Below are 18,043 nucleotides of genomic sequence, written 5' to 3'. Positions count from 1 at the left end.
TGGTTTATTTTACCAGTTAGGAAAAAAAATGGGTCACGGAACTTCAGCACTGGACACAATTCTATTCCTTCGCCAAACTGGAATGTGACGCTTTTGAGAGCAGTGGGATGAGCAGCAGCGTTTGCTGTCCATCCCTCCCTACTCCCGATGAGCTCACAGGGCCCCCCACACGCCAGCCTCTGCTCCCAGGCAGCGAGCCAACCCTGCTACGGCAGGGCACGTACACAGCCCGTGCACCTGCAGAGCCCGAGCGCGGAGCAAAGGTTTCGGCCGTGCCTTAAACACAAGCTTCTTTCCCCAGTACATCACCGCACCGCATGTGACAGCTCTGAAGTTGCGGTCCCGCAGCTCCAGCGCCGGGCTTGCAGGGACCTGCCTGCGTGTGAGGGAGAAGGACCGCCACCGGCTCCAAGGGGCTTCCCCCAGCCGGAACGCACCCAGCACGGCGGAACCCACGCAGGGCGCCACGGTTCCGGGCGTGGGGGGGTCTCACTACGGGGGGATTAAGACGGGCCGGTTCCCCGCTCCCCTCCCCTCGCCCGCCCCGCCCCGGGAGAAGCCCCGCCCCTCCCCGGTAGAACAGAATGACATCATCCCTCCCCACCGGCCCGCCGCGCAGCTCCCCCGGCCCGCCGCCACCGCGGGAGGGAGGGGGGGCTGTACCCGCACCCCCGCCTCGAACCCGCGCCCAGCGGAGGGCCCGGGGCCGCGGGACGGCGGCTGCTGCGCCCCGTCCAGCCGCCCAGCCGCGCCCCTACCCCACACCCCACTACGTCATCCTCCCTCTCCCCCGCGCGCGCGGCGGTGCTGGCGGGGAAGCGTCCCCCGAGGGGAGCGCCGGCGCCGGGCAACGGCTTCGCGGCGGCTTCACCCGCCGCAGCGCGCCTGCGCAGAAGCGTGGCGCCGGCGCGGTGTGGCGGCCGCGCATGCGCAGCTCGGGGGGGGCGGACGCGGCGGGCGGGCGGCGGGGCAGCTCCTGCGCTGACACCTGCAGCATGTGCCAGGAGCTGCAGCGGCAGCGGCCGCCTCTGCCTCTGCGCGGCGCGGCCGCCCCGCTCCGGCGCCGTGCGCGGCGGCGGCGGCGGAGGAGCAACTCCCGCTCCCGGCGTCCCTCCTCCTCCTGCCTGGCACCGTGTGCCGGCGGGTGCACGGTGACCTTACGGAGCGTGCATTACCTCACAGGTAAATATCAGCTGATCCGCCCCGGCGGCAGCGGCGGGAGCCAGGCGGCGGGAGTCCGGGGAGCGTTCCTGAGGTAGCGGTCTCGGGTGCGTGGTGCCGGGCGGGGGGCGCCGCCTGTTGCCGTTTACCTGTGGGGGGCAGCGGGCGGGGGGCGCACGGGGTTTCCCCCTCAGCGCAGCGGGGGCGCTCTGTGGTGTGGGGCGGCCTCAGCGGGGAGTCGGGGGGGGGAAGGACCGCCGGCCCGGGCCCCCCGCTCTGTCCCCGTCCTGCCCTCCGTGGCTGCCCCCGGTGGGGTCGTAATCCGCTCCCGTTTATCCTGAGGGCGGATTCCAGCCCTGGCAGGTGTGTGAGTGTCTGTCTCTCAGTGACCCACCCAGACTCTCCATGCAGCAGGTCCGTGGGTCTGCTGGCATGGGGAGGGGACGTCGTGGGTTCTGGCGGTCCCCTGCTATGGCTGGCTGAGGGAAAAAGGGTGAAAGGATGGCTGCCCATAATGCAGGAATGTTGCCTTTACCAGTGTGTTCACTGGCTTATTGGCAAAGTTTGGTAGTTGGTGGTGAAAATTGTAGTCGTCACAGCCAAACTAGCTTCTACTACCCATGCTGAGGAGTAGCTACCACTGGCATTTAAAGATAGGACAAGGAGGAATGGTTTTGAACTGAAAGAGGGTGAGGAACCTGGTCTTTCGGGAGGTGTCCTTGCACATGGCAGGGGCGCTGGAACTAGATGATCTTAAGGTCCTTTCCAACCCAAACCATTCTGTGATTCTATAAGAAGTTCTTCACCGTGAGGGTGGTGAGACACTGGCGCAGGTTGCCCAAAGAAGTTGTGGCTGCTCCATCCCTGGAAATATTCAAGGCCAGGCTGGATGAGGCTTTGAGCAACCTGGTCTAGTGGAAGGTGTCCCTGCCCATGCAGGGGGGTTGGAACTGGATGATCTTTAAGGTCTCTTCCAACCCAAACCATTCTATGATTCCACAGAAACTGAGCATTTCTGGCGGCTGTGGTGGTCAGCTGAACCTGGTACTTATTCACTGGATCCCATTCCCAGCATGGGTGATCTTTAAGGTACTACCATAAACACTGCTGGAAGTCATTGTTGTCTGATAATTCTTGATGGTTACTGGAGACTCAGAAGATGTTAAAGTGAGAGGTTTGCCAAGTAAGAAGCAATATCACAAACTCAGTGCTTAGGGGCTTTCAGTATATTTTGTTCTGTTCAAAGTTTTGTAACTTATTCTTCACTTCTGAATGCCTTACCTCTGCTCCTCCCCTTGTCGTTGGGTTATGGTAGTAGTTTAATAATAGTGGGGGGATAATGGTGCAGATTCTATGGTTTAAACCTAGTATAGGTACGGAGCTGTTTCTGTAACTTTTACCTGAACACCAGGTTGTTTCTGCACCTATGATCACACACATGACTGGGCACCTATTCACTAATAAAGTGGTGGCAACTAGAGACTAGCGAGTGCTACATTTTTAATTCGTGCTGGTTTCTGGTTGTCAAAGGGTAAGTGAGCATGAGATGAAAGCCAATGCCATGTCTATTTTAAGTTCATGTCTTTATATTGCTCCTCAAAAGAGAATGATCCTACTGACACATTTTTGGGTTTCACCCTACTCTTGCAGTCACCATTCAAGTTCCTGTATTCATTCAGTCAGTATATAATGCAGTAGACGTTTTTGTGGGTTTATGTGGACTTTAGTTTTTTCTTTATCAGAAGACAAAGTTAAAATTCGAAGAACTGAATGTCTAAAAATAAATCTTTCTGTCCTATAAAAAGTCACACATAAAATACCAGCTCCTGACTTGACCTCTCAATGAGCTATAACTGTAATCAGAATGAGGTGCTGTAGTCTTGCAGTGGTAGTAGTAAATACAAAATTACATATGTGTGCACACTGTCGTCATGGCTAAGTGGATAATTCGTGCATGTAATACTCCGTATATGAGGCTCCCCAATGGCATGTAATCATTTCCACGGGCAGTTTTCTGTGTGTTACTGGTTGTGTGCCCCAGTGCTCAGGATGGCACTGAAGGATGGCACTAAGGCGTACAGGCACAACCACCATAGATTCAGCTCTCTCTGGGAAGTACCCCATGAGCCAATCCTGAAAATAAATGTGCATGTGCTCTCTGTGTGCTGGGGTAGCCTACTGATCCCATAACTAAAAAAAACAAAAAAAACCAAAAAAAAAGCACAAAGTATATTATGATAAGCTCCAGGATAGCAATCCATTACAGTTTAGAGGAAAGTGAAAGATGGATTTTTTGTTTTGTTTGACTTTTGAAGCTTTAGTCCTTCATTAATGATTTCCTTGATTTCTGCAGTTGTACGCTGTCAGAGACTGTAGAATAGATTATCTCCTCCTATCCATTTTGCCCTGTGTAAGTCTATTCAGAATTGCCTATAAGGGTCAGCACTGATATGTCTAACTTCCATGCCAGGCAGATAATCAGATATAATTGCACTGAAATCAATGAATATATACTGACATGAAACTGTGAGAAGAAAATCAGCCTCACAGTGTTTTATATTTGTATAGCTGAAAGCCAAAAATAGCTGTCATAAACACAGCATGTCCTTTCAAAAGAAATAGTCAATGCCTATCTTACAGTTGTCCAAAAAGTTTCTTCTATTTCAGCAGCTTTGGGTTAGGAAATTGAAGGCAGCACTCTTGGAATGAGAACAGATCTGGAGAAACTTTTTGTACCAGTAACTAATCTCCTTCTCCTTAATTCTGTGCTGTTAATCTTAGCGTGCACATACCCACACTATTAACATTTGGCAAGGACTGTTTTCTTAAACAGGGACCCTTAAGTGTGTTGCCAAGTACACAGGGTTAATTTCAATGACTGTGTTTTAAACTGCTGCTCTTCAATTATATATGTTCCTATCCTAGGCATAACAGCAAAATGTAAGTGGCATGGAATGTTACATTCCAATTAGTTTTGATGTGCAAATGGGAATTATAGTTGATGGGTAAGCCTGACATGTACTGCATGACTTGTCATGTTTTTCCTGGAGAGAGGGGAGTCTTGGGACTGAGTCACCATGGAAGAACATGGAGCCCCGCAGGCACAGAGCTGGTGCAATGGAGTGATGAGTCAGACCTTTTATCTTCAAATTTGGTATTATGTGGTATTCATGCATGGAGCGCATTGCACTCATTGTGTACCTAGGCAAGTAACTAGCACGGAAAAACAGTCCTCTGACTCCGGAATGCCTTTTCTTGGCAGAGGTGGTCCTGCTTCTATTGAGATGAAGGATGTTGGTTAAGATTGTGTAGGAAATCATGGTTCCTGAGCAAATCAGGTCTGCCAGCAATATGCATTCATTTCTTACATTGTTTCAAATCCAATAGTAGTATGACCCAATACTAACATTTTCACTTCCTGCATTGTAGATTTGCACCGGCTTTTTCAGACTTCTGAAACCACATAAAGAGTAGAGGAGGAAGAGCAGTGTTCACATGCCCCAATATTTGTATAAGCTAAATGTCTTTTATGAGTGTTGCTGTGGAATGCAATATTGTTTCTGGTTCCAAAGGAGGCTGATGTTATTGCTAAGCTAATGAAAATAGTTGAAATTTCTTAAAGGTGGTAGCCTCAGAAGTATGTTACACAGTGAGAGTGAAGATGGCTCACTCAGCTGTTTCCAGAAACAAAACAAAGCCTTACATCAGAGATGTCTTCACTTAGTCACTTAGTCTGAACTTCCTTGAATAGCGATCATTAATAACACCACATCTTCTCAAGCTCACAGAGCATGAAAGTTCCTTGATTTATAATCATTTGGGAGCAGATGCTCAAAATTCTGCCCACTTGCACAAACAGCACAAGAATGCCACTTCTGCTGAAAATGGGGTGGGCACATACAGGAGTCTGTTGTCTGTGTAGCAATTGGAATGGCCCAGAAGTGCAACAGCTCCCTATCCTACGTCATTACAGAAGCTACTAGAGGGACTGTGGAAAATCATACATGAGGTTTTTATCTGAAAGTTGTAGCAGAAGGTTATTGATCTGTATATTTTAAAATCTTGTGAATTGTAACTAGTCACCATTTTGTGATCATCACAGACATTAGCGTTGGTTGGGGCTAGGGAGGGTGTGTGTTAATGGTCTTGCAAAAAAAGCTTCTGTCTTACATTGCCTTAAAGTGTGAAACTGTTACAATGAAGACGCATTGGAAGTGAGGAAAGATGTGCCAATTTAGGTCTAAATCATTCCAATTCCAGTTAAAGTGTAAACGGTTTATTTGTTTTTAAGTTAGATACACCCATTGTATTCTCTAGGTGTATAGATATCTAGAATGTCACATGTGAAGAAATCAACACAGGCAGGGTTTAGCAGTCTCCGCAATTGAAATGAAATGCCAAGCCACTTGGAGGTACTTGGAAATTTCAGTGGTCTTCGTGCCCTGGTGTGGAGATCAACAAACCTGAGACTAGTTGCACTGATGAAGAAAGTCATACCAGAACTGGAAATCTCTAGAGAAACCCATCTCAGCTCTAGAGAGATGGAGATCTAAGAAAAGCTTTCAAGTACTACCTCTTGTTTGGATTCAGTTACCGCGGAATTGGAATGCCAAGTCACGAGGTGATATCATGCCCACTGGAAATCAATATTATTTTGCTACTGACTTCAGTAGAGCCAGGGTTTTGCCCTGCTGCTTATTAAAGTAGCCAGGACTGAAATGTATGGGGCTAAATGTTTCTTTCATTTATGATGACATAAATCCAATCCTAGTGTATTTTCATCCTCACAGTGAAGAGAGAGGGAGATCACAACTGTATTAGCTGTCCATGGCATATCCACAACTGCTGCTAGAGCATGTAATTGTTTTATGCTCTTCCTGTATGCTATGCAAAACCTTTACCATTAAACGTGTGACGTCATATTCTCCTCCGGTGACCACTACATTTACCATAGTTACGCGAGAAGTTAACACTGGCAGTTCACATACCTGTGCATATGCCGCAAGGATCCAGAGGGAAATCCTGGGCTGTATCTTGTACAGAGGCTGCATTTGTATGAGGATGCTCTGTATAACCAGAACAGCCTGCAAAGGGAAATACAGAGATTTTTATAACTGTTCAAAAGAGATTACAACTTAAAAGAATTCCATCCTGTAATGTACCAAGTACAAAAATAAAGGCTCTTTTCAGTTAAATCCTCTACCAGATTGATGTCAAGAAGCAATGCAATATCTCAAATGATTTGGGCTTTTTTAATCTTCTTAGCTAGAAGAGATGTCAGAAGAGCCAGGGGTGGGGATCTACAAAAATGCAGTAGAAGATTCATGTGGAATTTCCTCATGCAGTGATCTGGATGCCTCTACTTATTTTGCTTAAAATGAAATTCAAACTTCAGAAGCATACTTGATTTTCTTTTCTCTTGGTGCTGACAAGCTCTGCTTTCGCTTTGCTGTCTAAAGGGGTAACAGCAATTAAAATGTAGTGTGCCAGCGATGTCTATAAACTGCTCTGTGATGTAAGAATCATTACGTAAGATTTTTCTGGCACGAAGAAAATTAACAAGAGAAAAGAAATCTTTTGGTGTTATTCGTGGCTTTTCAAAAGTTCAGCTGGAACTTCCTCCTGACGCCGACTCCTCCCGCAGCGGGTGTGAGTGGAGGCCCGTTTAACTGGTGACACTACTCTATAGTGAAATTTGACCATGTTGTTTTAAGTAAAAGCCTGATATAATTTTGCCCTTGGGCCTTACAGGTGAATAGATCTATTGAACAGTGAGACCATGTTAAACTGTTCATCTTGGCTTGTGCAGGAAGGTGGAACTGTGTTTGTACCATGTTTGGCACCAGGTAGGATGGGTGAGCTGGTTCCATCCAGGAGGAAGAGCCAAGTTGAGAGGTCCCAAAGCAGAGTCCAGGTGACTGGAGGAAAAGTAGAAGATAATACAACCTTTTCCAAAATGTAATTATTACCATTAAAGGATTAAAACCCCAAAGTAGGCTGTGACCCACCTCTTTCTTCAAGTGATAAAGATGAAACATAGTGCAAGTAGAAAAGTAAAGATCATCTTTAATCAGAAATGGAAGAGGGAGCAGTGTGTGTGTATGCCCTTCCTGGAAGGGTTTGAGCTGAATTGAAGGATCTGATGCACGTTTTTCTGATCTTGACCCCTGATTCCTGGGCAGCTATAATTACTCGCCAAGCCTGCACACGTGTGAAAGGAGCTGCCTTTTTCAGGCCATTTGTATATGCCCTTATGCCTCCCAGAGTTGCCCTACTATTTACACGTATTGAGTTTTCTCACAATTGCCCTGTTGTACTTGATTGGTGCCAGAGTTAAAGATACATGATGGCTGGCCTGTACTTAGCCACAGCAGTATTGTCCACTGTTAATCACTGCCACGAAGTGGGTCTTGATGGCAGTCTGAAGTACCAGTCAGCTCTCCTCTTTTCTTTCCTCTTTGAAATCTTCTTTGCTTTGGCATGTGTGTCAATGAGCATGGTCATGTGGTATGCAACACGAACTTGAGTTGTGCTGGGAGGCTTGCCTCCCTGGAGAAAGAAGGGCTCTTGGCTGCCCACCAAAGCCCATCATAGCTTGACAGTTATGCTTTAGTGGAATGGACCGACCAACTTCTCAGTGGGCAGAGTGCCAGTCTAGCAGATGGGCCTGAATGTGGGCAGCCAGCAAGGCACATACATATGTGTAGATGTAGATAATTGTATGTACGCGCATAGTAAATGGGGGTCTTTGCAATTTGAGAAAAAGTTGCCAAAACGAAAGGCTGAGTACTAAAGTGACGAGCCTGAAGGGAGACTTCTTTGGGGGGGGGGCATGTCAGGGTGCTCAGAAGCAGGATCTGTGCTTTACTTGTGGCTCTCTGCTTGCAGTTTTGCAGATTATATAATAAACAAAGGAGGCTTTTTAGTCTTTTGAATCCAGGCACTCTTGTTACTACAGCTGGGAATGTGGAAAATGACACTTTACTGTAGTGAATCCCCTTACAAACCACTTGAAGCTTCCTACCAGCTCAGATTCTACTAACACGTTTACTAGTACAGCTTGAGATCAGTGGAAATCTGTGCATGCCACACTTTTAGTTTTGAATGACATTTTTAAGTATGAAATACTTCACTGAGCAAGAGTTGCATAGAAATCAGTTACCAGACTGATACGTAAAGTATCAGAAAGTAACGAAACTTTCCTTATAGGTCGAATCTTCCAAAATCTTTATGTGTAGTTAGCTAGTGAGTAAATGCTAAGCCCTTTCCATGAATGGCAGTCAGCTGATGCATGCAGGCCATACAATAACTGATAATTAAACACTTGAAGGCCTTTTAAAGACCTAACCATCAGTCTGCATTGCTACAGAAGGGACATAGAAAAGCTAGGTGACTTGAACTTGTCTTCAGAGGGGTTTGATTGAAGAAGCCCGTTTCTCTAGAGCCCATTTCCCTAATTTTATTAGTGTACTGCTGGAGAATTGCCTGGCCTTGCTGTCTCAGGGCACACGGGTATCTTGCTTGAAGGTCCAGCTCTTTACTAGAAGAGAGCAGTAGTGGGTTGCAGGATGAATAGCATCCCATACCCAACTGGAAATTGCCTCAGGCTCGTCTTAAAATTCTGGAAGGTCTATAGGTGCAGTTTTCCTTGAGCTGACAGGGCAAACCAAGGATCTCTGATTTTTGGCAAGATCTGTAATGAGCTCTGGATACCCTCAGTATAAAAATACAGATTTATGTTTCTAGGACCCGTAAGTTAGATTCGGAGGAATTATCAGGATAAGAAAAATCTTTTCTCAGATTCCTAGAAATAAATTATATTTACCCAATCCAACGTAATCCCCTTACGCTTAACCTGAAGACATGGCAGCTGTCTGTGTGACTCCCAAATTGAGCACTGTAGTAGCTGGCTTCTAAGTGCACAGAGGAATTTTGCAAGCCAGCACGTTAAATGTGCTAGCAGGCCTAGGGAATAAGTTTTGGCTTTAAGGATGGGACCAGGATTTTGGTGGGGGCTGACCTACCTGACCAAAATTAGTACAATGAAAGAACTGTTTTGAAGAGGTGAAATAATGAAGCAATTTCTTAGGGCCCAGATTTCAAAAGACAATTAAAAACTCCTGTAGGTTTCAGGGGCAAGTATGTGCTCCCATAATGGAAATGGCAACAGCATGACTGAATGGAATGGAAAGATGTATTCTGATCTGAGTATAATGTCTGACGTACGCACTCTTCTGTGAACATTTTATTCTTTTAGCCTTTCAAATGTGTTTACCATGTGACTCTGCTTCTTAAATAATAACCAGAACAAGCAGTTTAATGGTGGTGTGTGCTAATTAATGGAAACTATAGACATTTAAATCCCTTGTGCGGGAATTCTGCAAGTTTTGACTCATTAGTGCCTTAGCCCACATCTACCATTCCCCTTTGTGCAGGTGAGGGGGAACATAGCTCTTAAGTCTCAAGTGGTTTTTATCAGTTTTCTTATCACCTGTGTTCAGCTGCTTCTGGTGGGACAATTAGAAAAACACAGGTGCAGTCCTCCAAAGGGCTGGGAGAGGGCAGAGGGAAAGAAAAACAGGATGGAGGAGGAGGGTTGTTAAAAGGGGAAAATGGGGTGGAGAAAAATGCTATGTGTAAGGAGAAGAAAAACAATGCAAAAGGGAAGGTTAGAGAGAAAGAAGAAAGAAAATACCTGAAACCAGTAGAAAGGAAAGAGGGAGAAGAAAAGGGGGAGAAAACCCCAGATCATCAGATGAGGACTGTACTGTGCTAATGAAAATTAGTACATGCTCCAGCTAAGTTCCTTTTCTCTTAACGTGGCAGATCATGACTAATCTTGCAAAGGCTTCTTTGGGAAAAGGGTCTTATTTGACCTTACGGGACTACTTACATGAGGAACTTGCTCAAGAAGGTCTTTATGAGGTGAAGACCACTATTAGCAGTAGCAGGGTTAAGCTGTGTCAGTTTATGCCAATGGAGAGGACTCTGATTTCCTTTTTATTGCCAAGTCTGCTGAGGTGGGAATATACCTGTCCTCCATTAATTGCTGGCACTGTATGTTTTAAGCCTGTAGACAGGCGTGTTGGAAGTTGAACTGCATCATGCCGTGTTCTGTATATAACCTTTTGCAGAGCAAGGTGATACATACACTCAAATACTGTAATACTAGAGGTGTTACTTTAGTAGTCCCTCTTTCTCCAGACAGATACAGAAGATTCAAAAGCAGTCAGTGTTTGTGAGCACTGCATCAGTATATCCTAAAAGGCACTTTGCTAATTTTTCCTTCCTGACCTCTGTTTATCTAGTCAGATTAAGACCAAAATTGTTATGGACAACAGCATGAAACTTTTGCACAGAAAAGATGAACGATAGCTGTTGTACAAGATTAGTAACTTAAAATGCAGCTACTTAGTACATTTGCACCAAGATTAGCCAGTCATCCTTCCTAGGCAGAAGGGCAGGTAGAATACCTTCATGTTTTGGTGAAGGGTATATTTAATTTGTCCCATTGTAACGCTCTGCCATATTCCCACAGGGAATGCTACAATTCTGATAAACTAGGAGCCCCATATTATTATTGCTATTTGCATTTACACTTCAATATTACCTATCTTACTTTTAAAAGCAAGCTAGCAGAAAGATAATTATTCCTGCATAATTTGTGACTTTTTTTTCCTCTTCAACATATGAAAGCATGTAGTAGGGCATTATAAAACTCTCTTGATTTGTTGTAGGCAATCAGACTTTTGATGGTGTGCTTGACTATCAGAACAAACCACCATGACTTCTTTACCATAAGCTCTGTTCCAAATAATTAATGTAATGTTAGTGGGCTTACTGAAGCAGTAGGCTATATTACAGTGACTGCAAAGCACGGAAACCTACTGTGTCTTTCTGTCATAAAAAGGCCCTGCCTGTGCTGTAGATCCTATGAAGAATTTGTAGAGATACTTGAAAGTATAAAACACTGTATAAAATCCTAAAGTTCAAAGAGAAAATACCACTCAGGATAAAAGAGGGAGCTTAGCCCAGCAGCAGCTTAACCATATATGACAGATCTAGTGCTAAGTCCTGCGCCATCAATGCAAATGCCTCTAGATTTCACCAAGTAGCCAGATGGAAGGACTAGAAGAAAGGCTTTGGGGATACTGACCTTGGGGGGGCAGAGAGAAAAGGCATGTGCTTCCCAATAAATGACTCTGATTCTCTGGGCAGGATACGAACAGGGAAGGTTTAATACATGTACGGCTAGATCTGTCTTGCATTTCCTCTGAAAACTGCTTTTAAAGGCATTAATATGTATTTGTCTGTGTTTCTGTGCAGGATTATGCCATAAATAAAATTGGGAACTATGCAAGTTGTCAACCCTGTTATTCTAACATAGGGATAGATTACACGAGACCTGAACAATGCTGTTGAGAGCTGAGACTTAGAAAAATCATTAGCTATGTCCTCCTTCCTATGCCATATGGTGACATGAACTTTGAATCAAAATTAATCACCTTCAGGCCTTGAGGGTAATCAAAATTACAGTAAAAAGGCTGGTTTAGAGGTGACACCTCCTTCTAGGTGGTTCTCTGTGACCTTTAATCATCTGTATGTGTCCAGGACCCAAGTGTTTTCTTGTCTTGCCAGCTCCCCACAGAAACATCCCGTAGAATATTCAGCTCAGTCATGCCTCATGCTGCCTCCTTCATCCCTCTCTCCTTCCATCCCCAGTGCAGAGCTGCTGTTGTGCGCACTCTCCTCTACAAACCCAAGCATCTTCTCTTCCGTTCTGCCAGTGGTGCTTGGACTTAAGCAGCTCTGCCTTATCTCAGCCGCTGCTGCACGTTGACCATGGATGGCATGTGAGCATGCAAATTATCTCAATAAATTATTTGCACTAGTTGTCACGCAGAGCAACACAAACCTTGGTGGCTTTGGCAGGCTGCTCTTGCTGTAGGAGATGGGCAGGGAGAGCTTGTATGAGTGCCCAAGGAAAGGAAGGGAACAACAGCATTTTAGCAGCTGTATTGATACCAGGTGCTGTTTCAGGCTTCTTACCCAGTGCTCACAATCTTTGTTTCAAGTAGTGAGAACATTTGGAAGGTAGAAAGTTCTGTTGATTCCAGAAGACCTTGATGTTAAATAAAATGAATATGGTCACATAGCAATAAGAGCAGTCCTAGGAAAGTAGGTGTGAGATTGCCCTCACTGCTAAGAGATGTGGACTTGTTGGAGGCCATGTTGTGGCTTTTTGGCTCGTACAAGCATAGCAATGGTTCATCTTGCTTTTGTTTATTTGTAGGAAAAGGAAGAAAGATGGAGCTGCATCTCTGTTCTGAAGCTAAAGCATAGATTAAAGGTACTCTTCCCCCCATGGCTTTGTTTTTTTAGGAGACTGCAGCAATGTATTCTAAGCAGTCACAGAAGCTTTAATGACAGCTGTTTTGCTTGAAAGCCTGTATCTGTCAGTGTCTGTAACATGATTTGATGTAATCCTTTGGATTTCCTTATGTTTAAAAAAACTGCAGAGTCGTTTTTGCCTACCAAAACACATTTAACAGTTGAAATTTTGGCAGGGAATATTTAAAAAAATCTACCATCTCTGATGATCCTACTGTTTATGTTTTTCTAATACATCTCTTCCCTTAGTCTGAATGACCAGTTAAGGACATGCGTTAGGAAAACATGGGAGTTTGGAGAAAAAAAAAGCTCACAAATAAAATCACACTAGCAGGAACCTTAGTAGTCACATATCCCTGTGCCGTTTGCTGCTCAAAAGTGAGGAAAACCAGTTAAAAATGAACTTGTCTTTCATGGCAGTCTTTATGCCTATGAGTCAATCTCATCTTACTACTTGGCTGTCAGGAAGATTTGTCCTTGAAACCCAGATTTCCCTTACATACACTGACATGTGTTTTGCAAGACCTTGAAATCACACAACGGAAGGAGAGCTGAAAACTGCTGCCAAACCTCCTAGATGGTCACGGTTATCTGGAGCTGACCAGAAGCTTTAGTTTCATGCACTATGGTACTGCAGGTTGCGGTGTGCAAGCAGTCGACACTGCGCGTGTGGCTGCCCCTTTGGCTGGGTTGGGTAGATGCAGATTTAGCACAGAGGACAGGATGCGGGTGTATGGTTCCCTCAGCAGGTGGGTGTCACTTCCCTCTTGTTTGCCCAAAACACTTCACTTTTTCTCGGGCATTGATAATTGCAAGGGGAAGGTATGGACTGGTGCAGTGGGTCCTGTGGCGTGCTGCCTTGCTCAGAATGCAGAGAAAGACAGTGGGGATGTAGGACCTGATTTTAGCACTCCTGAGTTAGCTGTTCTGAAACCAGCCAAGTCCAGGACACTTGATACTGTTTTTTCCAGGCAACACTCTAAGGAAAGAGAGCCTATGGCCTGCCTGACAAAGAGAAAAAAGTGATGGTCTTCCCATTGGTATTATGATTTACCTCCCAATTTGTTGATACCAACACGCTGTCTTTACTAAGCTACAAACTTACTTCATCAGATCCAGTTATCCAAAGTTACCAGCATCCAAATGGATGACTCTCATGGGGCTTTGGGCAGGGGAAAAGGGTGTTTGTTCATTTTGGTATTTTTCCTTAGCTCGCTTTTCTATTTACCAACTTCTTTCCACTGAAAAGACAGCAAAGCTTGCATATTGTTGTAGTTAGCTCCTCATGCATCTATTTTCATTTAAGGATACTGGGGCAATCTACATTTTTCTAGTAGTCTTAAAATGCAGTAATTAAGAAGGATTTATTGCTTTGTTTGCAAAGCCCCACACCAAAAGGAGAGGTGTTTCTGTTTTCACTTCCTTGTCTTTGGCAGCCTCACAGCAGTGAAGCTTCTTGGGCCTCTTGCTGTCTGCTTGGCTAAGTCCAGTGAATCTTTTGTTAACAAGGGGTTAAAAATTCATTAAGGATGTATTTGCATTTTATGCTTTACCTCATACTTCTCCTTGTGTTTGGGTAGAACATAGCAGCAATTGGAACATAATTTATGAAATGTTCTGAAATGTTGTTAACATGTTTAAATTGAAGCTCCAGCATACACTCATACATCCTTGAGTATCAAAACATTTGTTAGCTGTGTTATGCGAGCCGCTAGGCTGGAAGCTCAGACCTTGAGAGGGCCTTTACTACTTCTTTCACAGCTTATTTTTCACAGCTTATTTCTTTTTTTCCTTTTACTCTTTTTCCCCCCTTCTTCTACCTTGCAAGAGCTGAGTGTTTGATGTGACTTTGTTTTGGAAATCAGTAACACCCACTTACATACTATTTGTGAATCATCAATGTCATTAGATATTAAGATGTTTAGCTGGATTTTGATATATAAGGCTATGCTCCATGTGGTCTGTGCATCTGTATTAACTGGCTTCTTAAATATTGCAGTTTTCTACTTGGCAAATATTCTTAGCAGAAGCACATACAGCAGTTGCTTCTAGAACTGCAGCATTTATAACTGGTAACTGTACTGGGTTTTTTAATGTTCTATTTTTAAATCTCCCTTTTAAAAAGAAAATAAGTGGAACAGTTATCAAGAAATGTAGCAAAAAACTACCCCAGTCCAAGAGGTTTTACAGCAAAATACAAAGCAGTACAGCTAATCTGTGCCTTCTCATACAAAGGGAGCGTGTAACACACAGTCTAGTCAGTAGATCCTTAGCTCCACAAACTCATACAGCTCTACTGAAGTCACTTTTGAGAGGATCTGCCCTGCCTCTGTGTTCCCTGTGAAGCTATTAACGGTAAAGCATCCAGCACATACTTTGGGGCAGCATCAAACTACACGTGCATCGGAGAATGGAAATAAATGCCTGAATATATACATACATGTCTGCAAATGTGGGGTAACTGGATTTCTTTAATATATTAGGGGCAGGGGGGAGACAGTGATGATGGATGGAAAAAAAAAAAAGAAAAAAAGGTTAGGAATGAACATCCAGGAGGGTTTTTTAAATTATTTGTGCAGTGTATCACAAAAGCGCAACAACAGAGAGAAGTCAAAGTCCTGAGAACATGGATTGCAATGGTCAGAGGTGGTGTGGAATCCATGCCTGCATTAATCCCAAAGTGACTTGTTTCAGTAAGAGCGAATGTACTGAACACCAAGAATTGTTCTGTTCTTAGTGACCTGACTGAGGATGAACACATTTCTCTCTTGTAATTGGAGAAATATTAAGTCAGCCCATTTCTCACTGCAGGGCTTAAAGTCCCAAACAGGTGGGAGTTCATCCATTGTTTCACTTAACTGACATGTGAATTTGTCTCCTTTGCTATTTAACTACTGCATCCCTGGTAACGCTGGCCGCTGTGAAAGTAATGATTTCCTTTTGTCAGATTTAGATCTATTTAATAACATTGTCAAATAACAAATGCTTCTGTTGCTGTCAGTACAGCTCCTTTTTTCAACATAAGTAGGACGAAATGACATCACAAAAACCTTGGGAACTGGTACTAAAGCTGACTTCTCATGGCAATCTCTGTGCAATCCGAGTGCCAGGTCAGCCCCTGGTTGCAGAGGGAAGGCTTCTCAAGGCTGAATGATAGTAAGTTATGACCTTCCATGTTTGGTACACTTATTTCCTCTGTTATTCTCCTATGTGAGCACTTCAGATGATGAAAAATAACCAGCAAACATTTTGTGCTTGTTTGTTTCTAAGTAGTCTTTTGAACTGACAAGACATGAAATCCTTAGACCAAAGGACAGTATTTTTCAGTAAGTTACAAATGTCTGAAAGTCAAGAGGCTGAGTATATTTACCTCAGCCATGATTTTACTGCCATAATAAGAGTTTTTTGCTTTGCTGCACCAGGACTTTAAGATTATGTTAGCTTATGCTGAGCTAAATCCAATATGGGATTTGGTTGTAAAATATACAAGGAGAGGTTTGTGGCTGCAGAAAGTATCTACAATCCCCTTTCCATGAGAAGATATTAGCGGGGTTGAAAGGAATCCGTTGCATAGTGCTGTCACACAATCCTAGCTGAAGTAATGGTGACCTTGCTCTTCACACCCCTGCAAGGCTCCTGAGGAGCCAGGGGGTAACTTCACTGGGCGTCTTCCACATGGCAGTTTTCTTTCCGTGCGGGTATTTTGCTTTTGATTGCTGTACTAAACCTTGTGTTGACCAGAGATGTATGAGCTCGACGAGTGATGCTCACTTGCGCTTTGAGCTCTTTCACTCTTCATGTGTAGTAGCTGTAGAGGAGACACCAGCTTGAGCGCGTACAGCCCATACCAGTGGTCACCCACCCATACATCATGAGCGTCTGAGTAAACCCTTGTGCTCCCGCTCAGCAGGAGCATCCACAATGGCTGGAGCTTAACTACTATTATTTGATGATTCATTTGCAGTGCTTATTTTCTAAAAATTGCATAGCCTGTTCTCAAAAGCAAGGCAAAGAAAAAAGCAGCTGTTATGAAAAAAGAGGAAGAAAAACTCACATATAAGACACAGAGCTTTAAAGAACCAAACCCACATTGTTAGGGTAGGAAAAAAACCCCTCACAATTTGCCTTGTCTTATCTTTGAATAAGGTCAGAAATAGAGTTGTATTTTTGAGATACTGTTCGTATTTTAGACAATTAATTGCCTCAGTTGTGAGCCTAAGAATGAATGGATTTTAATTCAGTCCTGACTTGCATTTCTTACTTTTGTGGGGTTTCATAGAGTGTAATCCAGGGAATTTTTCCCTGTTGTAAAAAGATGTGCTTTTATATTCAGTACTAGTGAATTTTAGGCATGTACTATTGATACTGAAATAATTACACTGCTTTTTGAATGTAAGCAGCATCAGAACCGACCAGTGTAAATTTTACTCTGTTGTATCATTGAATACAAAGATGGACTTTATTGCAGTTCTCATTATTCTAGCATAGCTTATATAAAATTTGATTCAAAAGGCAGAAAATCAGCTTGACAGAGACAAAAAAAAAAGGATTTTCAGTGCTGTGTAATGTTTTGCAAAACATATTTGCTTTCATAGAATCATGGAATGTTTTGGGTTGGAAAGGACCTTAAGATCATCTAGTTCCAACCCACCTGCCACGGGCAGGGTCGCCTCTCACTAGACCATGTTGCCCAAGACTCCATCCAGCCTGGCCTTGAACACTGCCAGGGATGGAGTGTTCACAACTTCCTTGGGCAGCCTATTCCAGTGCCTCACCCCCCTCACGGTAAAGAACTTCTTCCTTATATCTAACCTGACCTTCCCCTGTTTAAATGTGAACCCATTATCCCTTGTCCTTTCTGTGGAAACAACTTCTTCCCTGTGGAAACAGCTCTTCCCTTTCTGTGGAAACAACTGATCAACAAAAAACTGTGGGTGAAACTGAAACTTCCCATCCAGAAATTTCATAACGTTTTATTTAAAAATTCACAATTGAAGCGAAATATTTTGACATGTCCAAATTCATTGTTGTCTTTCACCTCAGTCTGAACTTTTTCTTCCTGAGCTGCTGCAGCAGTTCATCCTGTGTCTCCCAGTACCTCAGGCTGTCCAGTGCAGAGGTACATCTTTCATGGTATGTCACCACTATGCAGTTTCTGTGCCCATTGGGGAGGTTGTATTTACTGCTGAGATGATGTTTTGTCCAAAAGCAGCTCTGTAGGCCAGTCTACAAGGCACCAAAATCAGAAGTCCAGTGAGGTACTCTGCTAGCCCAGAGAGAGGCAGCTTATCCCAAAACAAAACCACTCAGTCTGCTTTGAAAGTGATACATTTTTTCTGCATGAATGAAACTTAGCTTTTAATGGAGTACTTTGTTTGGATTTTGCTGATGGAAGATTTTGGTTTTCAGCTCAAGTTAAAGCACTTCCGTGCTAAAACTCCTGCTGTTTGGTTTTGTTCTGCTGACCAGCTCTCTTCTGAGTTTCTCTTAC

General features: G+C 44.1%; 1 protein-coding gene across 5 annotated transcripts in view; it reads left to right on the top strand.

Moving 5' to 3' along the window:
• The first annotated feature begins 926 nt into the window (after positions 1 to 926).
• The window catches only part of DTNA (dystrobrevin alpha), a 228,091-nt gene continuing 210,974 nt past the window's right edge, over positions 927 to 18,043 (top strand). For 2 of the 5 annotated variants that reach the window (XM_030482823.1, XM_030482923.1), the window contains exons 1-2: positions 940 to 1,182; positions 12,455 to 12,511. The gene's annotated coding sequence lies outside the window, so the exon portion shown is untranslated. Of the gene's footprint in view, positions 1,183 to 12,454; positions 12,512 to 18,043 lie in introns of all 5 variants that reach the window. The other 3 variants (XM_030482832.1, XM_030482849.1, XM_030482841.1) reach the window with 3 other exon arrangements.

This window comes from Strigops habroptila, chromosome 1, assembly GCF_004027225.2.
Source record: "Strigops habroptila isolate Jane chromosome 1, bStrHab1.2.pri, whole genome shotgun sequence".
NCBI classification, from domain to species: Eukaryota; Metazoa; Chordata; class Aves; order Psittaciformes; family Psittacidae; genus Strigops; species Strigops habroptila.
Note: the sequence above shows the minus strand (reverse complement) of the source record. Positions and strands in the feature narration are given on the sequence as shown.